Here is a 27,172-nt window from a genome sequence, read left to right as displayed (position 1 = left end):
TTTAAGTTAAGATGTATTTATGTAGTGAAATTGTGTGTGTGTGTGTGTGTGTGTGGTTGTTTTACCCTTTTCTTCCTGCTTGGAAAAAATTTAAATATTTAAAGTTATCTACAAATTGTAATATTTCCCTAGAAAGCAAGCATCACAAAGATAAACATTAGCTGTCAGAAAAGCTTCATATCATCCGAGATGAAGGTGGTGCTTTTTTATTACAGTATCTGAGAAAAGCTTTCAGTGAAATTCAGTAATCCCTCACTTCTGATTCCATGTCTGCTGAGATGTTCAAATTTGAGTGCGGCCCTTGGTAAAGCACTGACTGCTGAAAGGTAGCTCTGTCCCATGGGAGGATTTAGAATGAGATCTAGTAGAAATTTTCATTCAAGTTGAATGGAAAACAGAAAAGCGAGTGTTCTACGGAGAGCAGAAGTCTGGCAACGATGGATTTGCCCTGTGAGTGAAAGTCTAGGAATGTGTGTCCTTCCCACAGTTGGTTTATTAAGAAAGTCCTGCAAGTTAATATCACAGTACCTGTTTGAATACAGGTATAAATTCCTTGAGAGTCCACAAATTAACTATCAGCGGAAATCCTGATACCCACCAAATGATGTTTTTATGTCTATGTATTCATCCATCTAATAATTTTTTAAGAGATAGCGGTGTGTTTATTCTATTGAGTAGAATACTATTGTTTTTCTTTTCTTCTTTGTCTTCTTTTTTCTTTTCTTTTCTTTTTTTTTTTTTAAGATGAAGTCTTGCTCTATCACCCAGGCTGGAGTGCAGTGGTGCAATCTGACTCACTGCAACTTCTGCCTCCTGGGTTCAAGTGATTGTTCTACCTCAGCCTCCCAAGTAGCTGGGATTACAGGTATGCACCACTACACCCAGCTAATTTTTGTATTTTTAGCAGCGACAGGGTTTCACCATGTTGGCCAGGCTGGTCTTGAGCTCCTGACCTCAGGTGATCCACCCTCCTCTGCCTCCCAAACTGTTGGGATTACAGGCATGAGCCACTGCGCCCAGCCTGTTTTTCTTTTATTTGTAAATTTAGGTATTTCTGAAGACAATATTAATTGACAGGGGAGTCATTATCCTTCTTCTTCAAATATGCCTGCATAAATCTATGGCATGAAATGCACACACTTCCGACAGGACTCCTTTAGTAATACTCTCTCAGTTTACAAGATTCCCTGACACCATAGCATGACTGGATGAATTATTCTCCAGACATAGCCTAATTTCCAATAGTCATATTTCTTAAATATTTTTGAAATTATTTTTACTAGAAATTTGTAAGATTATCAAATTCAGTATTTTTCTAATGGACAAAATTGTACCTGAACTGTCTTAAAAGTGCCACTTTTTATTTTTTAAAAGCAACAGAAAATGAAAGGCATTCATTTTATAACTCCCTAGTGTGGATCCTTCTCCTGTTAACAAACTCAAATTTTTAGGAAGCTTGAATTCTTCCAATTCCATTTTAATGCCATTTTTCTCTCATTCTGTTTTCAGAGGCAATGAAGAACAGCTGGTCACCATTCTCTGTAATAATAACCTTCATATAGTTGAAACCCAAACGGTTTTGGACATGGTACTTACAAAAACATCTCCTTGCAGATGATGTAGCCTATTTGGTATTTCCCCTGTAAATAGCTAGATTCCTTATAGCCGACCCTTCCAGCAACTATCAAATTTTAGCTCTGTTTAGTATAATGGCAAGCATTTTCTGCTTTGTCTATTCAGGAATGTCTTCCTAGGAGGTTTCACAATAAAATTTATTGTGTTTAATTTATGACGTACAATGTAAGAAGAATGGAATGCTTTTCTGTTAGGATTTGCATTGATAATGAAAGGTTACTATAGTGCTGGTCTGCTTTGACCAAATTTGCCAAATTCTGAAGAGAATGCCAATTAGAAGTCTCTAATGCTTTTCACTGGAACAGACTGAGGCCAGTACCTGGTGATGGGGACCTGTCGCTGTTGGCCAGACTCTATTTTTAATTGGGAGAGAAGGCAAATGCTAGATCAAATACAGTGTTTACTAAGTGACACCAATAATTCCAAGTCATAGCCACACCCCAAAAGAGCTGAGGAAGTGACTAAGTCCTTCTGAGGTCGTCTTTTCTATTAGTAGCAATGTAGCCAAAAGTCTGAAAACGCTCACATTTTGCTCTCTTTAGGAAAAGACAACATTGATTTTAGAGGTTTTTGTTATGGAGGCCAGGGGGATTTTTCCAGTGCAGCACAGAGAAAGCTGGGTTTGGATTGGGAAGCCAGACATTTTTTGGCGCCTATTCCCTACTTGAATGGGATTCGTTTGCCCCCTCCTCACCTCTCCCCAACCCCCAGGCAGCTAGAAGCCCCACCTCCTCGCTTGGACCATATGGGGAAGCTGGCTCAGTGGCTGTTATTCTACTGACTCCAAGTTCACGCAGCTGTTCATCCCCTGCTTAATGTACCGGTAATTACAGCAATGTGCTCTTCTCTTTCCAATCATGTAACTTTTACTAATGGAAAATGATTTGTTTTTAACAACTTCCATGCATTTCTTTCTCGTTTTAATAAGAAAGGGTGTCTTGCGGCATCGAGCAATTGAATTCTCTATAAAAAACAAAAGTCTCCGTATGAGTTTCCAGCTCCATAGGAGGGCTCTGTGGGATTGGCCAAAGGTAGTGGGGAGACTTAAGTGGGTGTAACTAACTTGATATGAATAGGTCAGTTGGGAAACAAAGCAAGCTCATTGCCTTCTGCACATGGAGGTGGTGAAAGAACATTTTTTAAAAATGTGAAACTGGGAAGAATCAAAACTACGAATTGAGCTCTGCTTTCATGATCCAAACTCTATGTACTCCCAAAGAATTTTTAAAACAAATATCTGAAGAGGTTTTCACTTATTTTCATTCGATCTTTCAGAGCATGTAAATGCCCTCCTTTGATAAGAAATGTTCATGGTTGGGGTTGGGTGAGGGCTGAAATGATTACAAGTGCATCACTTGCTGTAGCCATGCTAAGCTACCAGGCACAGATCAAACAGGCATGTGTTCACTTGATCGTTTTATTTGTAGATAAAATATAGACACCTTGGACTTTCCTTCCCTATATCCCCTGAATGGCACTGGAAATCACTCTAAAAGGATCATTTTTAAAGCAAAACTTTTCCAACTCATTAGATGATTTCAGTTTTAGACTTTCATTTTAAATAAATGGTTGAGTAGCAGTTGTAACAAAGAATGTGAAGTCACACCCTTGTGTGTGGATGGAAATACTACTACACAACACACACAGCTAATTTTATCAGAAGGACGACAGCAAAAGGAATGCCTTCTTTACATGAGAACTCAAAAGTCAAGAGCATTGACAAGATGACAAACCATGATTGTGAAGTGGCTTTGCCACATCTTGACATTTTAAAGATTTATATAATTCAAGATTTATCTAAAATTATAAAATACATATCCTGAGCTGAAAATTCTTTGATGTTAAGGTGTATCCATATCTTTTAAGGACCTTAATGTTATTCCTTGTGCATTTCCTTTCTTCTATTTGTGGTTAATAATGACATGGCAGCCAGAAATCATCTATCTTCTCCTCAGTCCTTCTTATCTAGCTCCCTCCAAAAGTCATTTTTTCTTAGAGATTTCTTTGGAAATGTTATTAAGCTAGAGTGAAGTAATTTTTAAAAACACACATTGAAACTTAGAACTGAATAATTTTGAAATATTTGTAATAACTTTGGCAAAACCGTTGCTTTCCTTAAGAACCACAAGACCACACCAGCGGCAAAGAGGCGTGATTGTTCCTCTGGAGTCTTGAGAAGTTCCTCGTGTGACAGACTCCAGCAAAGGGGGTCTGTGCTTCGCTCCTCCATAAATGCACCACACAAGTCTAGATCTGATTTTGCCCTCTAGGAATTCTTGTGCCTTGATTTATACAAAGCAAAAATTATGTTTAATATTTTAAAACTGGCTTCAGGAATTAGGATCTTCAGAATTAGTGTTCTGACTCTAGTCATGTGCATCTCTTACATCATCTTCTATTTTTTTCAGATGGTTGCATCAGTAGCTTTGGGAATATTTTATTTTTAAAGTTTTAAGTCATTCTGACATCCACTAGACCATCAAAAATATAACTATGATCTAATGAATGCCCAAATAAGTTGTCGCATAATAACAACTACTTATCATGTTCACTTTCCCCATTATTCATTTATTCATTCAGTATTAATTGAACAACTCATATGTGCCAGGCATATTCTAGGGACCAAGGACGCAGCAGTGAACTCAAAATCTTAGTTTTATAAAGGTTGCAGTTCAGTAGGAGGACATAAACGAATAAAATATATAAGTAAAAAAAGTTAAATAGCAATGAGCTCTAAGGACAAAAAGCACTGTAAAGGGACAGAATGTGATGAGAGAGTTTCAATTTTACATGGAGTAAAAGAGAAGACCTCAATGTGTGACTTTTGAGCACACAAGGGAAGGAACTAAGATATAAGCTTTGTAGATATTTGAGGGAAAAACTCTCCAAGCAAATAGTACAGCAATAGCAAATGTCCTAGGGGTTATGAATGTAGAGTGTTCAAGAGTACCAAGGAGGCCAGTGTGCCCAGCGTACAGATATTAGGAGATAAGTTTAGAGAAGTGAAGGAAGCCAGATCTTAGAAAACCGTAGTTTCTTATAAGGACTTTGGCTTTTACGTTGAGACAGGGGAAGCTGCTGGAGATTTTTGAACAGAAAAATGACAGAATCTCGCATAACTTGTAACAAAATAATCCTGGCTGTTATGTTGAGAGTTGATTTAAGGGCAGCAAGGGAAGCAGCAGGGAGACAGGTTGGAAGGCTATTATAGTAAGCCAGGCAACAGGACAAAGGGTAAAGGTGGAGAAAGTAGATATAAATGGAGTTCCTACTATATAGCAGGCACTATGTTAGGCTTTGTGGATACATCAGGGGGAAAACAGAGGCTGTGTTCCCAGGGGCTTTGCATTCTACTGGGAAGAGCCAGGCAATCAACAAATAAGCCAGTGCATACATAAAATATCAGGTGATGATAAGTTATATCTAGAGAAACCCTAACATGTTCCAAAGTTCATTATGGCAAACACCTAGAAACAAACACAGTCCTATATAGTGGGGACTGGAGAAGAAAAGTGTGGCATATTCAAACAGAGACTATTATGTAGCAATGAAAACTGAGTGATTATAACTACATGCAACATTGAAGATGGATCATAGCAATATAATAGGAATACAAAATAAGTTAGTTTATATTTAAAACATTACATTTTCCATAAAGCCAACACATGCAACCCAAACTAATATTTTTAAAGAAGTACAAATAGATGTGTTAACATATATCAAATGAAATCAAGAACATTGTTAATACAAGAATCGGGGTAGTAGTTGTCTTGAATGAGGAGTGGCAAAGAAATTATTGGGGTAGTCACATGGGTTTCTGTGAGTGTTCTAGCTTCATGTTGGATGTTGGATTATTGGATTTAATTATATTATTTGCAGGAAAGGAAGCATGGAAGGAAGGGAGGAGGGCAGGAAGGCAGGAAGGAAGGAAGGAAGGAGGGAGGGAGGGAGGAAGGAAGGAAGGAAGGAGGGAAGGAGGGAGGGAGGAAGGAAGGATGGGAGGCAGGGAGGAAGGAGGGAAGGGAGGAAGGAAGGAAGGAAGGAAGGAAGGAAGGAAGGAAGGAAGGAAGGAAGGAAGGAAGGAAGGAAGGAAGGATGGGAGGCAGGGAGGAAGGAGGGAAGGGAGGAAGGAAGGAAGGGAGGGAGGGAGGGCAGGCATTTTACAGGGTTAACATTGAATATATGCCGTGAACTATGGATTATAATTCATCTAACTGTGTTTCCCTGTGGTGTAGGGTTGGGAAAAGTTATGGAGTATTTGCTTTTATATATGTAAATTTGCCAGGGAAATCCTCTCTAAGGAAATGACATTTGAGCAGAAGCATGAATGGATTGGAGAAGTGGTTGGAGGAACAAGGAGAAATTCCTGGCCGGAGTGGAGTGAGCAAAAAGAAAGCAGCAGGAGGTGAGGTCAGGGAGGAGCAGGAACAGGTCATCTTGGCCTTTGTAAGCTGTGAGGAACTCTGACTGATACTCCAGCAGACACTGAAAACAACTGAGAGGTTCTGAGCAGAGGAGTAACATTACCGGCTGTAAATTTTAAAAGGATCATTCGTGCTGCAGTGTGGGAATACACCAGGGTTTCTCTGCACAACAGACATTTTGGACTGGATGATTCCTTGTTGTAACAGATATTCTTCTGCATTGTATGATGTTTGCCAGCACCCCTGGCTTCTCCCTAATAAAGCTATAATGTCATCCCCTGCCCCCTAGTTATGACAACCAAAATTGTCTCCAGACATTGCCAAATCGGGGGCAAAGTCATTCTGCTTGAGCACCACTGGAATGTGCTGAAGGTGGCAAAAGACAGAATCAGGGAGAGGGGGTAGGAAGATGTTGTTGCGTCCACCAGAAACAATGGCTGGGACTAGGGCAGAAAGGCTCTCTTTTCTAAACACACGTATTCATAGTTTGGGTCTGTACCCACATGGCTGGAATCTCTACAATTTGAGGATATTCAGAAATTCCCAAAGATGAGATGCCAAATATTCATTTACACTCAAATATTTCCCAAGTGCTATAGAAATGGGCACTTTGAGCATGAAATCATCCACATGGTTATTCCTTAAGGACTAGGTCCAAACTGTCCACTTCTTTTCCTCTTGGCTTTATCCAGTCTGACAACTCATTCTTTGATTTGCATCCAGGTGAGTTCCTTGAAGCCCTGAACCGAGGACTTCTTGTGTACTTTAACATTTGTTATATCTGAGGATATTTTGATTGGCAACATTTTTACCATAGAGAACTGTTTAAAGAAAATACTGCCAGCACACAACTCATCCACGAAGTGCTGTTTTTGAAGAAGATAGAGGAGGCTGTGACTGAGATCATCAGGGAATCAACCCGACACCCCAAACATAATAGGGCAAAGGAGTCAGATGAGAATTTTGTTCGGTAGGAGACACTGGACAACAAGACAGGACCCTTGACCTCAGAAAAGCAGGAATTCAGGAATATTACAGAACATGAAGTAGCAGAGCCATGGAGCAGAATGTACAGCACTAATCTTGAGCGCTTTCCCCCGAGGACTCTGCGCTGTTTTCACAAAGGCCTCTGGGAATGCCAGGCTGTGAAAGGTAGAAATGTACACACGGGGACAGGAGTGGCCTTCGGTCTAAAGAGTGAGCCACGCAGGTTTCTAGTTACCAGCCTTCCAGTAGTGGTACTGGGAAATGGTTTTATAGGAGAAACAAATCACCCGAATGCAGAAAATGCAATTCCACTGAAGCAAATCCAACTTCCTTTCCTGACGGAGAATGTAATTAAATCCTGCTTCAGGAGGACGGTTTGTATCCTCTGCTGCTGGGGGTCTCGGCTCATGCTCATCGCTGGTGTTTACAAGATGATATTCCCTGCCTCCTGTGACATGCTGAGGCAGCCCTGACTTTGAAGATGGGGTGGTGGTGCATGCGAGGGAAGGGGGATGAGTAAGGCTGTGTTTTATTTGCAAAGCTTGGCTGTTCATCTCTCACGTTCACATCTGACACCAGAAGCCCACACCATGCTTGACTTTTCCAAAACAGTGATTCTAATGTAACACCCTAATGAGCTGTATTCACTTACCTTTCAGAAGGAGACTGGGGGGACATACATCCACAAGGTGAGAGGAAGGGGTGATTGTAACAATATTAAATGTGATTACTACCAGCAGAAGTTCTACGAGATGAAGTGACTGAATCACGGCTCACGATGTCATCAAAATACAATTAAAAGTGCAATTTTACCTTACTTATTTAGTTATTCACTTGTATTTTGAAAGCTGAGTCATTGGCAGTAATCTCATCATGGCCTAAATGAAAAAAAATCTAAGAGGTTCATGAATTTGCTAGTCACTTTTGGTCCTACAGTCACTTTGTAACACACAATCTCTATTTGGAACATAGAATGTCCTGTCCAAGATATTAATCAAAACTCAAGTTTGTTGTGTTATCAAATATCACATCTTCTCCCTTCTCAGTTTGGATCTGCTTCTCACTGGAAATTGACACAGGGAAAGGGCTGTGGGGGTAGGGCTTCAGAGGCACCTGATTTCCTTTCTATCTTTTACACTGTGATCCTAATCCTCCCTCTAACAGCTCACCAGTGTCTGTCATTCAGATCCTAGCAGCAGGGAGACTTATTTGAGGGAGCAGGGAGCAGCAGAGGAAAAGCCTTATTTGAACTGGACCTTCCTTATCAGGCTTCACATTTTCAGGGTTCAACAGATGGCTAAGGTTGATGTTTCTGTTCGAGAGTCATTTTCATGGATTTGCAGAAGACCCCACTACTGAAGTCCCTTTCACCTGGACAGATAGATGTATCTAATTATGATGGTAGATTGCAAAGCTTTGCAGCTCCCGGAGACACAGTATTCACTCCTATCTTCTCCTGGGGGGATGCTTGGCCCATCTACTTGGATTTCTTAGAAGGACTTAAGGACTCTATCTTGGTTCTCTCTTCCACATAAAACAAGGAAGGGAGCAAATTTGCTCCTTTATTCCAGCACTCTGAAGTGCAGACAGGCCCTCCCCAGGACAGTGACCCCTACTCCTCTACCTGAAGCCACTGTGCTTTTTGGCAGTCATGAGTCAAGCTGAGCCCTAATTTTCCACACATTCCATGGCCCTCGGAATCATTACGTAGTCACTCCTCACCAGACTTGGGATAGAAGGGTTACCACTACCTGTGGAAGAAGAATGGCACCATGGCCAGTAACAGCTCTCTCCCAAGGCATCTCTCCACTGTCTTCTCTTTCCCTCTCCTCTGTAAAGACTCTTATAGCCTTGGAAAAAAGGAGGAGATATAAGAATTATGGAACAGTTTTTTTTAACCTTTGTAAAATCTTTTTATAGTAAACTCTCTCATACACATCTTGTTATCTGATGTTAATTATTGGAACCTCATTCAAAGCTATGTTAGAAAGATCCCCATTTAAGCTTCTCTTAAATTTGTAAGAGAAAATTGTTCATAAATTAAATTATAAGGAAAAGAGAGTTGATTTTCTATATCCTTCCATGTTTGGCCTTTCCACATGGTCATGGAAACCACCTTACCCCTCTTAATTTTTTAGTTCTTTTGGCAGAAAATACAGAAACTATGATTCCCAACACCATAGGGCAGTACTACTACTGTCTTCACCACGTCAAGCAATAGACTTTCCAACCTTTTCTCTCCATTAAACTTCTCTATTACCAGACTCTTACTAAATCATCTTACTAAAGATAATATTTGAGTGTCTCTCTTGTGCCAAGAATTATAGAGCTCTGGTGGCAGAAGATGACAGAGAGGTTTTTTGTTTTTTGTTTTTTTTTTCCTGTCTTAGAAAAATTTATAGTTTATTCTAGTTCTTTCCACTGGAATCTGAAACAATATATAAAAACAATGCCATAGCTTTTTTCAATACATTTTGATCAATGTGGAAATACATTTTCGTAACAGCTGAGAATTCATACTATATATTATAATGTTGGTCACAATAACTGAGTCTGATGATTGAATTGGGAGATGTAGGGTGGGGCATGGCAGCATGTGCCCCTTTAGGTCAGAGATAAGCTGGTGCCACCAAAAGGATCCCTGTTTATTACAATCCACTAGAACTTTTAATTTCTTTGTGTTTGTATTTTCTTTCATAGGACAAGGTCAGGGAAATAAGCATTTCTACTCAAGCTCCCAAATAGTACTGAAAGAATATCAAATGAAAAGGACTATAATGGTATATCTTAAACATTTTTTCAAAAGAACTGGCATTTACTTTTTAATTCCTTCAGTGTCACCCTAAGCTCTAGTGCTAGTAACTCAGAAAAATTTAACAACAACTGATCCATTCACTATTAAAGAAAATGTTATAAACTCATTTGGACTGAGGTGTTAATTGTTATTTTTAAGGTTAATGGTTATTACTTGTTCCTGATCTTCTAGGATAACATTTGCATTTTAGGCTTTTTAAAAAAATCCCAAATGTCCTTAAAACTGAAGGACTTGGTTAGATAAACATTTTGGGGAACGATGGCAAAGCCTGCTGTGACAATTTTTTGATAGGATGACAACCAGTACTGGCTGATCCTCCCACTCAAGAAACACACTTAAATCCAGTGTTGGCTTTGGGAATGCTGAGAAAAGATTGGCTTTGGGAATAGAGAAAACATCAGTGAAACAACGAAAAACAGAAGTGATTTGAAGGACAGCTTTAGGCTTCACCATACTCTGTAACCATTAAATAACTCCCCATTTTCCCCTACTCCCAGCCCCTGACAACCACCATTTTAATTTCTATTTTTATGAATTTGACAAATCTAGATAACCTCATGTAATTAAAATCATACAACATTTGCCTTTTTGTGATTGCCTTATTTTACTTAGCATAATGTTGTTAAGATATATTCATGTTTAACCCATGCCGGAATTGTCTTCCTTTTTAAGGCTGAATAGTATTTCATTGTGTGTATATACCACATTTTGTTTATTCATTCAGCTATGGATAGAAACTTGGGTTGCTTTTATTTTTCGCTATTGTAGACAGTGCTGCCATGAACATGGATATGCAAATATCTCTTCAAGATCCTGCTTTCGATTCTTTTGAGTAAATATAAAGAAGTGAGATTGCTGGATCATATGACTATTCTTTTTATTTCTTCAGGAACTTCCATACTGTTTTTCACAGTGGCTGCACAATTTTACATTCCCACCAACAGTATACAAAGGTGCCAATTTCTCTGCATCCTCATCAGCACTGTTATTTTCTGTTTTTTTTTTTTTTTTTTTTTTTCTTTTTGATAGTTGCCATTTTCATGGGTGGGGATGATATCTCATTGTGGTTTTGATTTGCATTTCTCTAATGATTAATGATGTTGAGTATCTTTTCATATGTTTGTTGATCATTTGCATATCCTCTTTGGAGAAATGTTTATTCAAGTCTTTTGCCCATTTTAAAATCAAGTTTCAATGCTTCCTGCTATTTATTTTAAATGTACTTTACAAGTTAGAATTTCTGAATTTTGACCAGCATGACATAATGCCACTCAGCATGGCTTTTCAGGCTGGTGTAGGGCTGGTAGAAGGATGAGTTAGAATGAGCAAGGCCAAAACTCAGAGTTCAGACAGGGGCAGGGGAAGATAGATAGTCCAGAGAGAACCATTCCTTTCTTCCTTCATGCAAACACACATGCAAATAGCAAGGTTTTGTTCCATGCTGCCATGTGCTAGGCACTGAGCTAGAGATATGAAAAAGGACACAAAGTGGGACAGGATAACTTTGGGGTTTGGAGGGTAGAATATGCACTTGGCCTGCTTGGGTGTGAATTTTAGCTGCAGTATCTGCAGCGTGTGGACATATTTTGACTGGGTTACACCATAAAGAGCTTTTGTCTCATGCTAAGGGCTTACTTGTAAAGCTGTAAGATGGGACCCATTGAAGGGTTTTAGGTATTACAAGTTTCAAAGGAAAACAAATGAAATAATCTAAACTTTTAAGGAAATTATCATAGAAAGACAGATTTAGAAAACAGAAAGGGGAAGAAAATCCCCCTAAAAGCAAAAGCTGTAATGGACACAATTAAATGCTAGGGTCTTTGTTCTATAATTCTATAGTTGACTAGTTATATGACCTGACAAAGTCATTTTAACTCTCTGGCCCAAGGTTTCCTTACATATAAAACAGGGATAATGCCTTATAAAACTTTAAAAAATAATTAAGAAGATGTACTCAAAAGTGTATTGCAAGGGTTTTTTTTTTTCCCCACACAGGAGCAGTATGCTGTGTTTTAAAGGACATTTTAAAAATTGGCTTGGTTTCCTCTACTCACACCATTTTAGCCCCCACATTTGGGGCTATTTCACCCTTGTTTGCAAGCTTAGATCTGAACCAGGGTCTGAGATTCATCAGGCTTCAACCCGTGCCAGTTCAGGTTTTTTCTGGTGTTTTTTATTTTTATTTTTTTTTCCTTTTTTCCCCCCAGAAATTTGGCTATTATACAATTTTTAAGAAAACAACTTGCTTAGACTGTTTGCTCCCCTATTTTCTTCTTCCCTTTCCCCTCAGCATCACGTATTTGGAAAAAAAGGTAAAAGTCTGGATTAATGAATTGAAAAATTATTGTTACCTTGTATTTTTACCTGTATTGTTGCCTGTATTTTTCTAAGGCACCATGATCACACCACAAAGAGGTGAAGACACACAACACTCCAGTGAAGGATAGAATGCTAGTTCCAGTTTGATTTTCAATATTTTTCAAGATTTTTTTGGTGCTGAGTATTCTGTTGAAATATTTTTTACACTAAAAGATCAGGAGGTAGAGTTTTAGGAGAATACACAACCAGGTGTATGCCCTGGACAGTCTATCTCGGAAGCAAAAATGTTTTGTTCTTTCCAGAAGGGAAGGAAGAGAGCAGCCACTGGCCACCTGGCACTCCTGCAGCTCCTCTCTGATCAGGAAGGAAACTGCCTGGGCTCCTGTGGAAAATTAGTGTATTCTCATGGCTTTGGAATATGTTTCTCCATTCATTAAGAATATCTTTCTATCAGAATGGGCTGGGGGAGAAGCAAGAGAGAAATTTAATTTTTGATCTAGAGATCAAAACCTGAAAAGCCTTTGTTTGTTTGTTTGTTTTTATAAAAAAGAGTAGCCGAACAGAATTAGAATGTAAATATGAGGAAACATAAGGAAAAATAAACCCATGATTATGTGAATTGATTAATGTATCATTTGTTTCTTTGACTATTTTAATTATTAATATATAAATATAAATCACACTGCAGAAGTCTAGGAGGAAGATTACGTCTTTCCTGATGAAATTATAGCCCAGCACATGGCACAGTGGCTTTAGTAGATATTCAATAAACATTTGTTAAATAAAAGAAAGTAAGGAAAGGAAGAAAGGAATGAAATATGTAGGGAAGGTGAAAAGGAGGGAGTGATCAAAGAAGGCAAGAAGGAACGTATACAACTGATGCGTGATTTCTCTGTTGAAACTGACAAGGGTACAATTGCATTATTTACCTTGTTCAATAAAATAAATCTGAAGATTTTCACAAACAATGTTGTGGAGTGACCATCCCATATTCTTATCTATCATAAATAACAGGGATGAAGTGAACATTTGAGGGAGAAGCTTGGTGATGAATTATTAGATAAATTATTTCAAGCAGTTTCTGTTCACTTTTCAAAAACAAAGAGATTGGATTAGAATCATCCATTCACATTGACATTCATCTATAAGTTATAGGTGACTCAGTAATTCTCTAACCCAAAGCCTTAATTGAAGATGCAGCTGTCTGGAAAGATTCTCCCCCTGCTACTTCCAAAATACCTCTTTTAAATTTGAATTGTGGAACATTTCTTTATTGGAAAAATAAGAGCTAACATTTATTCAGTGCTGACAATGTGGTGTGAACACCTGTTCTAATCACAAACCACACACACACACACACACACACACACAAATACAAATATCCTTTAATTTTCACTAGAACCCAAGATATGATAGATATTGTCGTATAGCCCAGTTTTACAGTTGAAGAAACTGAAGAATGGAGAGGTTAAGTAACCTGCTCAGTAGAAGCAGAATTCAAGTTCAGGCCAACTGACTCCAGAGGCTGTGCTTATATCTAATATGTCTCATTGCACTTTCTGCTTACATTTTAAGTCTTTATGTGCATGGTTTGTTTTTGCTTCTAGTACAGTGGTTCTCAACTGGGGGATTGTTAGCAAATCTGGAGATATTTTTGAGGTGCAGGAAATGTGGCAGAACATTCTACAATGCACAGGACAGTGTCCCACAACAAAGAATTATCTGGCCAGAGGTTGAGAAACCTTGTTGTGGAGTATTAGACACTAAAGGACAAGAATTATGCCTTACTTACATTTGTATAGCATTTGGAACAGAGTTGGCTGAAAATAAATATTTATCGATGAAAAACTTAAATTACCTAATCTGTTAAAAGGAAGGAGTTTTACTAAATAATCAATAAGGTACCACTGAACTCGAACCCAGCAAATTAATGTCTGTGTCCTGGAAATATTCAGTTTACCTATTGAGGCCAAGGTACTGGTTTTTCCTGCCTCTAAACTGTATGATGCTATGTTATGAAATTTTGGCCTTTCATAGAAAAAGAATTCAGATATACATGGGGTAGATTAAAAGCAAAAGAGTATAGGTGAGTATCATTAGAAAAAATGATAAGTAATTATACAAAATATGATTTTTATTTAATGAATATGAGAAACAGATGGAAAGGTGATATTACTCACCTTAAAAATTTACCAGCTGCAAGGGAAGTATAATTTATACAAAATTTTGGAATGAATGAGTTTTATGCCTAACATCATTAGGCTAATGGCACTGCAAATCTTAACAAAAAGATAAAATTTTAGTTTAACAAAGCTTATTATGAATTGTTCTTGTAAAATTCTTTGTGCTTATATGGCAACAGACACAGATGATGCTTTCTTAGTCTACCTCAATCCGGGGCTCAAATTTTTTGGAGTCTAACTTCTCAACAGAGAACCCTTCCCCAGCTCAAAGACAATAGTATCTCCCCTCCCCTTTGTTGACTTTCTGCAGGTAAGGTGCCCTGCTTTGTCACTCCATGAGAATACTAAAATAAAAGTGCTACATAAAGGATAATTTTGGCAAACTGATAGTGTCTCTCTTTCATGGGCTTTCAGAAAACAGGAGCTAAAATACACCTTTGAGCTAGCTCCATAAGGGAGAGAAAGTAGAAAAATGCTCTGACATAACAATAAGGTACCACCCGATTTAATAGGAGTCAGGGTTCTTGGTAGCCTTCAGTGTCCTGCCAGGACACTTCATGAAACTGAGACTCTCGGGTTCAGAATGTCTTTCTTTTAAAAAATTTAACAGTAGTGTTATCTCAAAAGCCTTGTAGCCTGCTCCATTTTTATGGTATTTTGAATGGAATTCTTTCTGTTTTCCTGGAATCTGAGTATCAGGCTCAAACCTGTGGGCAAAGTGAGCTGGAAAGTCAGACATTCCACAAACAGAAAACAAACATCTCCAACCTATTATAACCCAGCCCCAGTGGAGATAAGCAAAATACCAAAACACCAGCAGAGAGAAGTTTCCTATGAAGTAATAATCACCACACACACAAAAAAATGCAAAAACAAAAACCCCATATTACTAGGAATTGAAGAGCTTGGGATTTTGATATACTAAGCTAAGATAATAAAATAATGTATTATGCCCTGTCGCTGAAATTCTGAAAATGCTGAGGGCAAAGTAGTCTCTGATCCCGTGGACTGATTGATCCTTCAAAGGACCCCGTGAGGCTGTCATGGGACTTACCTGGACAGCTTTTGCAGTAACCACGAAATGAAACTCACTGAAGCACTTCTCTAAGGATCTGTAACTCTCTAGTTACAAGGGAGAGTTTCACCTTCAAGTGTCACTGAAAACACAAATTAAATCCCAAGCCCAGGTGGTTGGCTTTTCTTTCAAACTCCCAACCACAGCATTTTTGTGGGAGTGTACCATTCAGAGAGATTCATTCGTTGTATTTCATTGTGTTCAGGTCTGTGATTTTTTTTTATTTTTTTTTTGGAATAGTGCTTTTTTCAGATTTTTTGATGGTAGCACTTTTATGAGAATTGTTAGCTGGGCATGGTGGCTCACACCTGTAATCCCAGCAGTTTGGGAGGCTGAGGTGTGAGAATCACTTGAGGTCAGGAGTTCGAGACCAGCCTGACCAACATGGTGAAACCCCGTTTCTACTAAACAGACCAAAATTATCTGGGCCTGGTGGTGGGCACTTGTAATCCCAGCTACTTGGGAGGCTGAGGTAGGAGAATCGCTTGAACCCAGGAGGCAGAGGTTGCAATGAGGTGATATCATGCCACTGCACTCCAGTCTGGGTGACAGAGGGAGACCCCATTTGAAAAAAAATAATTGTTGACTATTCCTAGGTCGGGACAAAAATTCAATGAAAAATGGCAATGCCAATAGACAATAATGCAGCTATGTAGGGTCACAATGTCTTTGATGTGTTTCTAATATCATTATTTTTATGACAATTTTTTTTTTTTGAGACAGTCTCCCTCTGTTGCCCATTCAGTGGCATGATCTCAGCTCACCTTAACCTCTGCCGTCAAGGTTCAAGTGATTGTCCTGCCTCAGCCTCCCAAGTATCCCAGCTAATTTTTGTATTTTTAGTAGAGATGGGGTTTCACCATGTTGTCCAGGTTGGTCTTGAACTCCTGACCTCAAGTGATCTGCCCGCCTCGGTCTCCCAAAGTGCTGGGATTACAGGTGTGAGCCACCATGCCTGGCCAACTTTTATGATAATTATTAAATTTATTCCTAATGGTGCTTTTTTTCTCAAGGATTCACATGACCTATTGTCTTTAATTATGATTCATTTTATAACCAGAAATATCTCAAATAAGTTAATGGCTCACCATCTTCACTGTCCCAGCCTTAGTACAAAATATACCATCTCCTACCCAGGCTACTGCAACAGGCTCCGAAACCCTATGTCCACACTTTCTCTTGCAAACCTATTATGCTTGAGGCAGCTATCATGTTCGATTATCTGAGGCACCTGTTTTAAACTCTTTTTTTAAAGATGTTTATTTTCCTTAAGAATAAATCTAAATTTTTAAGATATGACTGACAACGTTTATCAAGACCTGCCCTTCTCTAGTGTCATGTTCCATCAACCCCTTATACAGCCTCCACCATACCTACAGACTCAACTCAGCCACTGTGGCTATCTTTAAATTCTTACAATTCTCCAACTAGCCTTTGACACGCATTTGCCTCTATCTAGGATACCCTCCTCCCTGCTCTCTGGCAAACTCACACTTATCTTTCATGTTACAACTTACATGCAACTTCTTTAAAAAAAAAAAAAAGGCTCCCTTAGCTAGGTCATCTAAACTGTCTGCACTTCATTATTATCTTCCAAAATACCTTGTATCCCAAGTGCCCCTCAGTGCTTGGTGCATTATAAATACACAGTAAATATTTGTTAAATAAGTTTAAAAAATGGTCTAATTTATAAATATGGGACATTATTTTTAATAATGCCGATGGTAGAATTAATGCATTTTTGCACCAGCAGTATAGTGAAAGGTAAAATCTTTTAAATGATTTTTCCACTACCAGGTATTTTAGTCTTTCAGCTTAAAAAATATAATCACAAATTACAAGCTATCAAAGCAATTTCAAACAATCCGTTGGGGGACTTGTCTGCACAAAGCCTAACTCTCTTATGTTTGAGGCCTAGTGCCTCTCTGGACGGAAAAGGATGGAGTGTGTTGGGAAAAGTGTCTGATACTGTAGTGTGGCCATATGGGGCTGGTATGGGACTAGTTGGAGACTGAATGTGAGGAGGAAGAGTATGTTGGGCAGACCTGGCGGTACACAGACAGACACGGGACCAGAAACTATGTGGAAGCCCAAGATTAAACATAAATATTGTAGCAGAGAATGCCTGTGTTGAGTAAACAAAGACAAAAGGCTGGACAGTATTCAGCAGATCTGGTTTCCAAGAGTTAAATAAAAGAAGCAGGAACATTAGTAGGAATGCAGGTCCTCTGCTATAGTCTTGCAACTAGCAGGACCAGCTTCAGACTCCAAGGAAGAAACCTTAAACTTTGGGCTATGGAGTTTTTGAGCACACATCCCTTTCCTGATGTGATCAGAAGTTGGGATCAATATTAGATCGTTTGGCAGAACTTTGGTTCCAGCCTAATTCCATTGGCTCAGCATGAATGGTTGCAGCAGACTCAGCTCCTACTGTGCTATGATCAGTGGGCTGGAAATAAGCCTAGTGGATATAATTCACATGATACAGTGAATGGATAACTGAATTCATCAGTTCAGAATTCTTCCAGGATTGAGTGTTTTAAACTTGACTATAGATGGTACCCATGGCACTTTATGAGTGGTTAATCTGCAAGGAATCACTCTTAAACAAAGTACTCCTTCCCTATCAAGTCTTGCCCATCAGTAGCCATGTTTTTTTCCCTTGTTCCCTGACACACAATCAGACTTTGTTTCCCAGGCTCCTTGAGGTTAGTTGTGGCCACATTATTAAGTTTTGGCCAAAAGAATGTGGGTAATGGAATGTAGATACCATTTCTAGATCTGATTTCCACAAATTCCTGGGCATCCTTTCATCTTTTCCGATATCTGTTGACTGTAGGAGATCTGTGGAATATGCTAAGGCCTTAAAAGGTACAGGAGCCGTACAGTCGAAGAATCCTGGCCTTGAAATGACTATACAAAGCTAAGCTCCTTGCTAATACACATTAGATTTGGTATGAGCAAGAAATAAACCTGTGATTTGTTAAATCACTGAGATTTGAGGGATTGTCTATATAGCAGCTAATGTTACATACTCTGAATAATAAGTGTGTAAAGTAAGAGGCTGGTAGTTGACGATAAGTAGACAGCTAAATAGCACATAAAATGCATGAAAGATCAAGACCTACTTGGCAGATGGACAGATTCTACTGGACAAAATAGTGCTATGTCAATGGGTTATTTTTGAGCTTTTTTTTCACTAAATTATAAAATTAGGGATATATATTTTGCCATTGAAACTCTACTTACTGTATCCTGGTCTATTTAATGGAATTGCATGTTAAAACACCCCTTTCCTTTTCTTTTTCCTTTCCCCTCTACCTTGCCAAATATTTTACACATCCCAAAGTCAGTCAACATTAACATTTGCAAATGCTCCTGAGTGAGTATGTTCGACTAACATTGATGACGCTCTTACTCTGTGCTGTCACTGCTAAGTGCTGAGGTTGAAAACGCAGTAAGACTTGTCTTTCTTTAAGGCATTGAGAATCTAGTGTAGGATACAGCTGTTTAAATAACACAAATACTGTGTGCTGTAATTGAGATGCATATAAAACAACAAAAAAGAATAGCCATCTAGTTAATATCAATTACATCATTAATTTTTTTAACATAGAACTTACCACTTTGTATTTATATTTGTTTTGTTTATTTTATTTTCTCTGACCTTTTCCATTCCGTATCCTTGGTGTCTAGAGCATTGCCTGGTGATACTCAATAAATATTTGTTGAATAAATAAATGAAACTAGGTCAGTGAACTCTGTTCTTATTCATCTGACAGAGGAGATCTAACATCAGGGTAGGAATTTGGACTTTATCCTGTAAATGGTGGGCTTTCAAAAGAGTTGTAATTCAGGCAGTGACATGGTAAAAGTTGTATTTTGAAAATTTACTCTGAGATCTGAATGGAAGATAGATTGCAGGCAGTCAAGCTGTAGGCATGATAATTAGTTAGAGAATGATAATGATAGATTCAAAAGAAGACTAAACAATGAAAATATCAGTGAGAAGAGAGAGAAGTGTAAACTAATGCGAGTGACTGAGACATTTTTAAAAAATGACAGGGCTAGAGGATCTATTGGATATTGTGAATAATGTTGGGGAAAGGAGGTAAATGAACCCCAGATTTTTTGCTTGGATAATTATAGAGACAGAAATTCTGTTTAACAAATATTTTGGAGAAAACAAAATAATCAGTCCAACTTGAAGAGTTTGGGCTACACGTAATGGTAGAACATGTAGTTTGAGTCGGCAAGAGGCAGGAAAATATATGGACTTGGAACTGAGAAACTAGATAAGAACTAGAGGTAAAAATGTGTGAATCATCTAACCATAGGTGGTAGTGAAGGATGAGGCAAGGATAAGATCAGCCAGAAAGGGTAAGAATCTAGACCAGAGAAAGGCAACAAGTCAAAATCACTGAGGTGCCTTTTAAAATTAGACAAAATCTCCCACCTCCAACTTAGTTTTGGAAATGTATGAGCTTCTGTTGCTGTTGCATACTAGGGCCTTCAGTGTGCCCGGCTTGAAATACACTTGAGAACCACTGGGCTGAAAATGATACGTGGAGACCAAGAAGAGAACCCTGGCAAAAAAGAAAACAGTGTTAAGAGTTAGCACAGAAAGAAGGGCTCAGGAAGAAGATTGGTACCACTGCGAAATGTAGGAAAATGCGCACAAGCAAAACAAAAACCAGAGAAATGTCCTGAAAACTGTGGATATTGAAAGTTTCAAGAAACAATAGTGATCGACAATGTTAACTACTGGTACATCAAGCAACGCAAACACTTCAAGATCCCTATTACATTTGACAATTGGCAGGCTATTTATGATCTTGGTGACAGCATCCAGACTTTATGGTGAACTTATGAGTGAACAGAAAGTGAGGAGCTAGGAAAAACAAATGTTTTTAACTCTTTTTGAAAGGTTGAACTGTGGAAAATGTTAGTGATAAGGCAGTGAAGATCCAAGCATGTTGAAAGTATTGTTTTGTCCTATTTATTTCAGGTGAGGCTGAAAGAGATGAAGTTCAGAGGAAATAAATTATTTTTAAGATCCATGGGAAAGGGTGATCAGGGATAAGACTGGAGAGTCAAGCAACAGGATCATGGCCCCATGCACATGAAGACTCACCAAAACATCTGGGAACACAAGGATTTTAAAATAGATGTTGAAGAGATCACATTTTTATTTAAGACAAACTACTCTGAAGTATTATGACGATTGAATTAACTAAAGACAAATTAATGAGAGAAAACTAGCTATAATGCTGTTGTAGTAATATCAGTGAAAAGCAATGAACTACGTCAGTTGTGCTAGAGAAGAAGGGTGGCAACTAAAATGAGCAAATACTTGGGAATGAAAATTAAGATGAACTATCGATGGACTGGAGTTAGAAAATGATGGACAGAGATATGGTTAGAGAGTTCCCAGGTTTCTAACTTGAGTGATAGGGTTGATATGTTACTGTTAATGAAAATAAGAAATTATGGAGGAGAAGTCCAACTGGAGGAAAGATCATTGATTCAGGGTGAGCTATGTTGACATTGTGGTTCAAAACATCTTTGCAAGTGGATATTCGAGTAGATATGTGGTAGGAGCTCAATAGAGAGTGCTGGAATAGTTACGTATATTGGAGATTGCTTGATAAATTGTCCTGCAATAAATCAGGGCCGCAGATAAGATACATCTAGAATGAAAAGAAAAGCAGACATTGGATCACACATATGGGAAATTTATTTGAAGGCCAGTCAAAGGAAGAGGTATCTATAAAGAAGACTGGAATACTATGATCAGAGAGGAAGGAAAAAAAAAACTAGGAGATATAAGAACCACAGAGTTTAAGCCTCAGTGTGCCTGACAGTCAGTTGGCAGCCAATGAGTGTTAAGTTCACTTCATTTGGTGACATAAAGTGGGACTGAAAAGGACCAATACGACCAAGAAGATCAAGTTAGAGATGAGTTCAGAAATGTCCATTTGGCACAATTGATTACTGGGTATCTTACTGATTAAGTTTTTAAAGTCGTGATCCAGATGGAAGTAAAATTTAGTGGGGTTCAGGTAGAAAGGATTGTGTGGAAAATTCAAGACAAAATGTGTCAGTCTTTTTGGACATTGTCTAAGGTACTATTACTCCTGCAATATTTCAAAAGACTGATAGTAAATATTTAGGACTTAGCATATTCTTAATAATACTCATATCATGTCTTCCACATTTCTCTAAAGACTGTTTCATAAGGAGGTTAGTGGAAAGTGGAACAGATTCTAACACAAGTCTAGCATGATGGTTTCATGTCACTGTGCTTCATCACAAACTGATCATCGCCAGATCACTTTGGAGATGTGTCTGAATATATTTTATCAAAGAATGATAGCTACCATTTATAGAAGACTTACGCTTTGCCACACATCATAGCCAGTATTTTAAATAGAGTATCTATTTCATTTAATTATCACATCACTTAACCAGTGAATACTAATATTATTCTTATATTATAATTGATGAAAGTGGATGCAGAAAAATAATTGCCCACTGGGGCCCATCTAAATAGTAAAGAGGTTTTGCCAAGAAGTCTGATAATTGCACCTGTGATCTTACTCATGGTACCTCACTTTCTTTTGCAATTTCCATATTCATTTTTTTCTTTTTCTTTTCTACAAGCAGCATGTTATAAGAGGCAGTTTTAAAATTTAGCACAAAGGAAGCGCTTTGCAATCAATATTTTTTTCATGAAACAAAAAATAGTCAAGTTAGGAAGAGAAATAAAATGTGCTGCTCCTGCACCTTTAATTTTACTACTCAATACAAGACAATCAAGAAGAATCAAGCAACTTATTTTGCCAAGACAAGGTAAGATTCCAAAAATCTTTTGTATTGTGGCTGGCAAAATTTGTTTGTGCATCCATTGTGAACATTTGTGGTCAGAATTTTTGAAAGCAGGTAATTTTATGTACCAGGGCTGATCTCTAGTTGTTTAGATTAGTAATTTTTCCAAAATAAAATTATATCAATCTATGCAAGCAACTACAGCTTATTTGAAATGATATAGCAGTCTTTATGGCAGTTTTAGCTTAAGTTCCAAAATTCCATTCTTCCTTTTCCTAAGATGACATTGTTTAATATTTTGACATGATTATTGAATAGGAAGGGGTTTATCAGGAGACTGTGCCTCTCAGTATTCACTGAAAAATATTTAAATAGCATCTTCTAAATATTTATCACTCAGTTGTAGTGATAGCAGTCAAATAATTAGACAAGACTACAGTAATCCCACTGATACACATTTCACAATTCCACATAGTTACCTTCAGGCATTTTATAAAATTCCACTGCTCAGTTGATTGCTAATCCTGATAAATCCTTTGTGGGAAACAAAAATAAATAAATAAGAAAAGAGGAAGAAGAAAAAGGGGGAATTAAAATGTCCTTGAAAAGTGTAGGTTTTTATTCTTTGTCTCGCCAGTTGCTACTTCACTCCATTTGCTTTATCTATCTATCTATCTATCTATCTATCTATCTATCTATCTATCCATCCATCCATCCATCCATCAATATCATCTATGTATCAAATGCTTCCAAATACAAATATACATGGCACAGTCAGAGAAAGCAGAAAGTTTAAAGGTTGAGTGTGATTATAGACATATCTATCTATTCAGAAGCAAAATGGAATCAGAATCATTACAACTTTCACTGTGTAGTGGAATTGATTAGTTGCAGACGGTTTATGACAGATTCAAGTGAAGGTGGCAAGTTTCCATCAGTCACTACCTCTGTCAGCTACAGCGGACAGGCTCCACTGTGTTTCCAGGAATGGAGCTGCTACTGATTGCTCACACTCCTGAATATGGAGTCACAACCATCATCTCACATCCTAGAGTCAATATTAAGAGAGTACTAGACATTCTTGTTCCTGAAAGGGCTACTAGAATTTCCAGGCCAGAGACGAAATGTACTTACTTAATCTTTCTAGGCTTGATTGATTTATTCCTCTTCCAGAAAGCCTCTCCTTATTTCCTGTAGCAGGGACAATCCTGAGTGGTTCTTGAAGTCCTTTACATTTTCTTTCTCGGCACACGAGAGGACTATGTTCTGCAGTCTGACTGCCTTAGAGAAACTGAATTCTGGCCAATAAGATGTGTTGGGAAGGTAGATTAATTTTTTTTTAAAACAGAGTCTTACTCTGTTGCCCAGACTGGAGTGCAGTGGTACGATCTTGGCTCACTGCAACCTCTGCCTCCCAGGTTCAAGTGATTCTCCTGCCTCAGCGTCCTGAGTAGCTGGGATTACAGATGTCTGCCACCATGCCCAGCTAATTTTGTATTTTTAGTAGAGATGAGGTTTCACCACGTTGGCCAGGCTGGTCTCAAACTCCTGACCTCAGATGACCTACCCACCTCTGCCTCTCAAAGTGCTGGGATTACAGGTGTGAGCCACCATGTCTGGCCAATCAATTCTTTTACATCACAAACTGTTAAGTAAAATATTCCTTTTTATCTTAAATAAAATCCTAAGATCTTTGATAAAAATAAGAATATGCTGTTTCTTGGCCTATTATTATTTTTAAAAAGAGATAGTTGGCCCAATTGGTGAGTCAAGGTGTTTTTAGCCTTTTAAAAATAAGGATATATTTATAGTAACTTACTTCATATTTTTTCTACTAAAATGATATTTCAAACCCAAAGATACAAATTGTATTCTCAAAGCTTTTTTTTTTTTTTTTTTTTTTTTTTTTTTTTTTTTTAATGATGTCCTAAGGATGGCAACAAAAGAAATTGGGCACTACTAGAGAGGAGAGAGTAGGATGGGGACAAAGGTTGAAAAACTAACCATTGGGTGCTATGCTCAGGGTGATGGGATTAATCGTGCCTAAAACCTCAGCATTATGTAATATATTCAGATAACAAACCTGCGCATGTACCACTTGAATCTAAAATAAAAGTAAAATTATTTAAAAAAAAAAAAAAAAGATGCTGGAATAATATGAAAGATACAGAACACTGAATTGGGACAGAAGACCAGAGCATGAATGTTACTTAAGTCCAAAATAAAGAAAAGGTTCTCTTGTGTTGTTTTGCTTAGACAAATGGAGCACTAGAGAAAAAAGGATCATGGCAATTAAAGAGACCCCAAAGAGCAGATGGAAGCTGAATTTTACCATAAGTCAATCAGCTGGGCCTAGGTTGACCTAAGAGCTCATTAAACTCCTTTTCTGGGGTCAGCTTATGGAAGGCCAATCGTGTGGCCACCATTCCCTTCGAGAGCCCATCACGCAGCATTTCGTTGGCCTGATGTTGTGTTGCAGAGGCATGTTGGAGGGTGACTGGTGGCAAAATGCAGTATGTAGATGATTAACAATTGTTTGCCATGGACTGGCCTCCTGTTGAAGGTGGTTAAGGGATAGGCATACGTGAAACATGGTCAAAAGCTTCCACCAAACTTCTTTTAGTTTCTCTTTTCTCAACCTCACCTAATGTATAACATTTTGAAGTTTCCTTTGTGAAAAATAAAAATGAATTAGCAGTAGAAATATCATGAACAGTATTTGGTGAAATTTCTAAATGTGGTTAGGAATAATTTAATTCAAATAGTAAATATCCTGGTCTTACATTTCTTCTTCCTTATTCTGAACAACAACAACAACAAAAACCCTCAACTTTCTTTTGGGAACCCATTCTTCTCATATTTTTAGTCAGTTATTGGCTGGGATAGCAGTGATGACCAGGGTGGGGCATAGCACCCAGGCTTGGCCAATGAGAACTCCCAATCCCTCTTATAGTAAGTGCCTCGTGTCTCCCACATGGTTCTAATCATAGTGAATCTGTGTTTCTGTGCTGTATGTACTGGGAATAGATGCTCTCTTATTCTGTTGGACTTAAATTTGAGAGAATGAATACAGAAAGCTACTGCTAGCTTCTTCCCATTATGTGTAGCCTAAAGAGGAACACAACACCCAGAGATGGGTAGAGACAAGCTGGAATAAGGGAGGAGACCACCCCTCATATTGTCTGATGCCCAATTTTTGCCTCCAAAGAAAGAAGATGTAAAAAAGCAGAAATGAAATCCACAGGCAGACAGCCCGGCACTTGGTAGTTAAAGATCGACCCCTGACCTAACCAGTTATGTTATCTATAGATTCCAGACATTGTATGGAAAAGCACTGTGAAAATCCCTGTCCTGTTCTGTTCCAATCTGATTACTGGTGCATGCAGCCCCCAGTCACATACCCCCTGCTTGCTCAGTTGATCACAACCCTCTCATGTGGACCCCCTTAGAGTTGTGAGCCCTTAAAAGGGACAAGAATTGCTCATGCAGGGAGCTCAGCTCTTGAGACAGGAGTCTTGCCGATGCTCCCGGCCGAATAAACCTCTTCCTTCTTTAACTGCGTGTCTGAGGCATTTTGTCCTGCTACAAAACCAAAAGAAAGAGAGAAAACTAGTCTTAATTGGCATCATTTTAACACAGGGATTTCTCAACCATATGTGCCAATACATTATCTTTTTCTCTCAGTTTGAGATTTTCTTGCAAGTGATTGAATAAATAGCTGAATAAATAGTGTATATCTCTCATTTTGACAAAATAACTATAGTACTGTACTGAAGTTTTTCTTGACATTCTAACAGTATGTATTTGGGAAATTTATCAGGAATGTTTTTATTAGGTGCGTTTGAAGGGAGAAATTAAGTAAAATAAGTAAATACTTCTTTGGAGTGCCAGTTTAGGTATATATTAAATTTTGGTATGTATTCTCACCAAAATACATATCAACAGGTATGTCAGTACATACCCGAGGGAAAATTTCATAGTTTTTCCTGTTTTAAAAATAAATATTTGGCTGGTCAAAGGGAAACTGAATAAAAGAATTAGAAGGCCCAGCACAGTGGCTCATGCCTGTAATCCCAGCACTTTGGGAGGCTGAGGTGGGTGGATCACTTGAGGTCAGGAGTTCAAGACCAGACTGGCCAACATGGTGAAAACCTGTCTCTACTAAAAATACAAAAATTAGCCAGGTGTGGTGGCACACACTCATAATCCTAGCTATGGGGGAGGCTGAGGCATGAGAATTGCTTGAACCCGGGAACCCAGGAGGTGGAGGTTGCAGTAAGTCAAGATCATGCCACTGCACTCCATGCTGGGCAACAGAGGGAGACCCCATCTCAAAAAAACAAAAAAAGAATTAGAATAAATCACCATGTGTTGTTCCAGAGAGCTGTTGAAGTCATCATTCCTAGGAGAATAGACAGACGATATTCCAAGATTTGATTCATGGCAATCATATTTAATCACAACTTAATGGTCCATAAATATATGTGCTGTTATCAGTGGAACTGTTCCAGAAAACAGACATAATCTTAAACTTTCTTTGTAAAGGATCAGCTAGTAAACATGTTAGGCTTTGCAGGTCCGACAGTCTTTGTTGTAACTCTTCAACTCTGCCACTGTTTTGTGGATGCAGCAATAGGCAATATGCAAATGATTGACCATGACTGTGTTCTAAAAACACTTTATTTATGGACACTGAGAGCTTAATCTCATGTTTCCTGTCTTTCATGAAGTGCTATTTTCTTTTAAATTTCTGTTGATTTTTTCAATCACATGAAAATATAGAAAACATTCTTAGCTCTCACTAAAACAGGTGGTCAGCCCTTTTGGCTGATTTGGCCCAAGTGCTGTAATTTGCCCACTCCCCATATCTTAGAGGCAAGTCCAGCCTTCCGTGGTCCTCAGTCTC

The 27,172-nt window shown here is 38.3% G+C and overlaps 2 long non-coding RNA genes across 2 annotated transcripts in view; one reads left to right on the top strand and one right to left on the bottom strand.

The window, feature by feature from the left end:
- LOC108581436 overlaps window positions 1–27,172 on the top strand; it is a 585,003-nt gene that overhangs the window by 195,657 nt on the left and 362,174 nt on the right. The gene's annotated exons all lie outside the window — the stretch shown is intronic.
- LOC108581435 overlaps window positions 1–27,172 on the bottom strand; it is a 118,183-nt gene that overhangs the window by 72,352 nt on the left and 18,659 nt on the right. The gene's annotated exons all lie outside the window — the stretch shown is intronic.

The sequence above is a fragment of the Papio anubis genome, chromosome 10, assembly GCF_008728515.1.
Source record: "Papio anubis isolate 15944 chromosome 10, Panubis1.0, whole genome shotgun sequence".
Classification (NCBI taxonomy): domain Eukaryota; kingdom Metazoa; phylum Chordata; class Mammalia; order Primates; family Cercopithecidae; genus Papio; species Papio anubis.
This window is presented reverse-complemented; position numbering and strand designations above follow the sequence as displayed.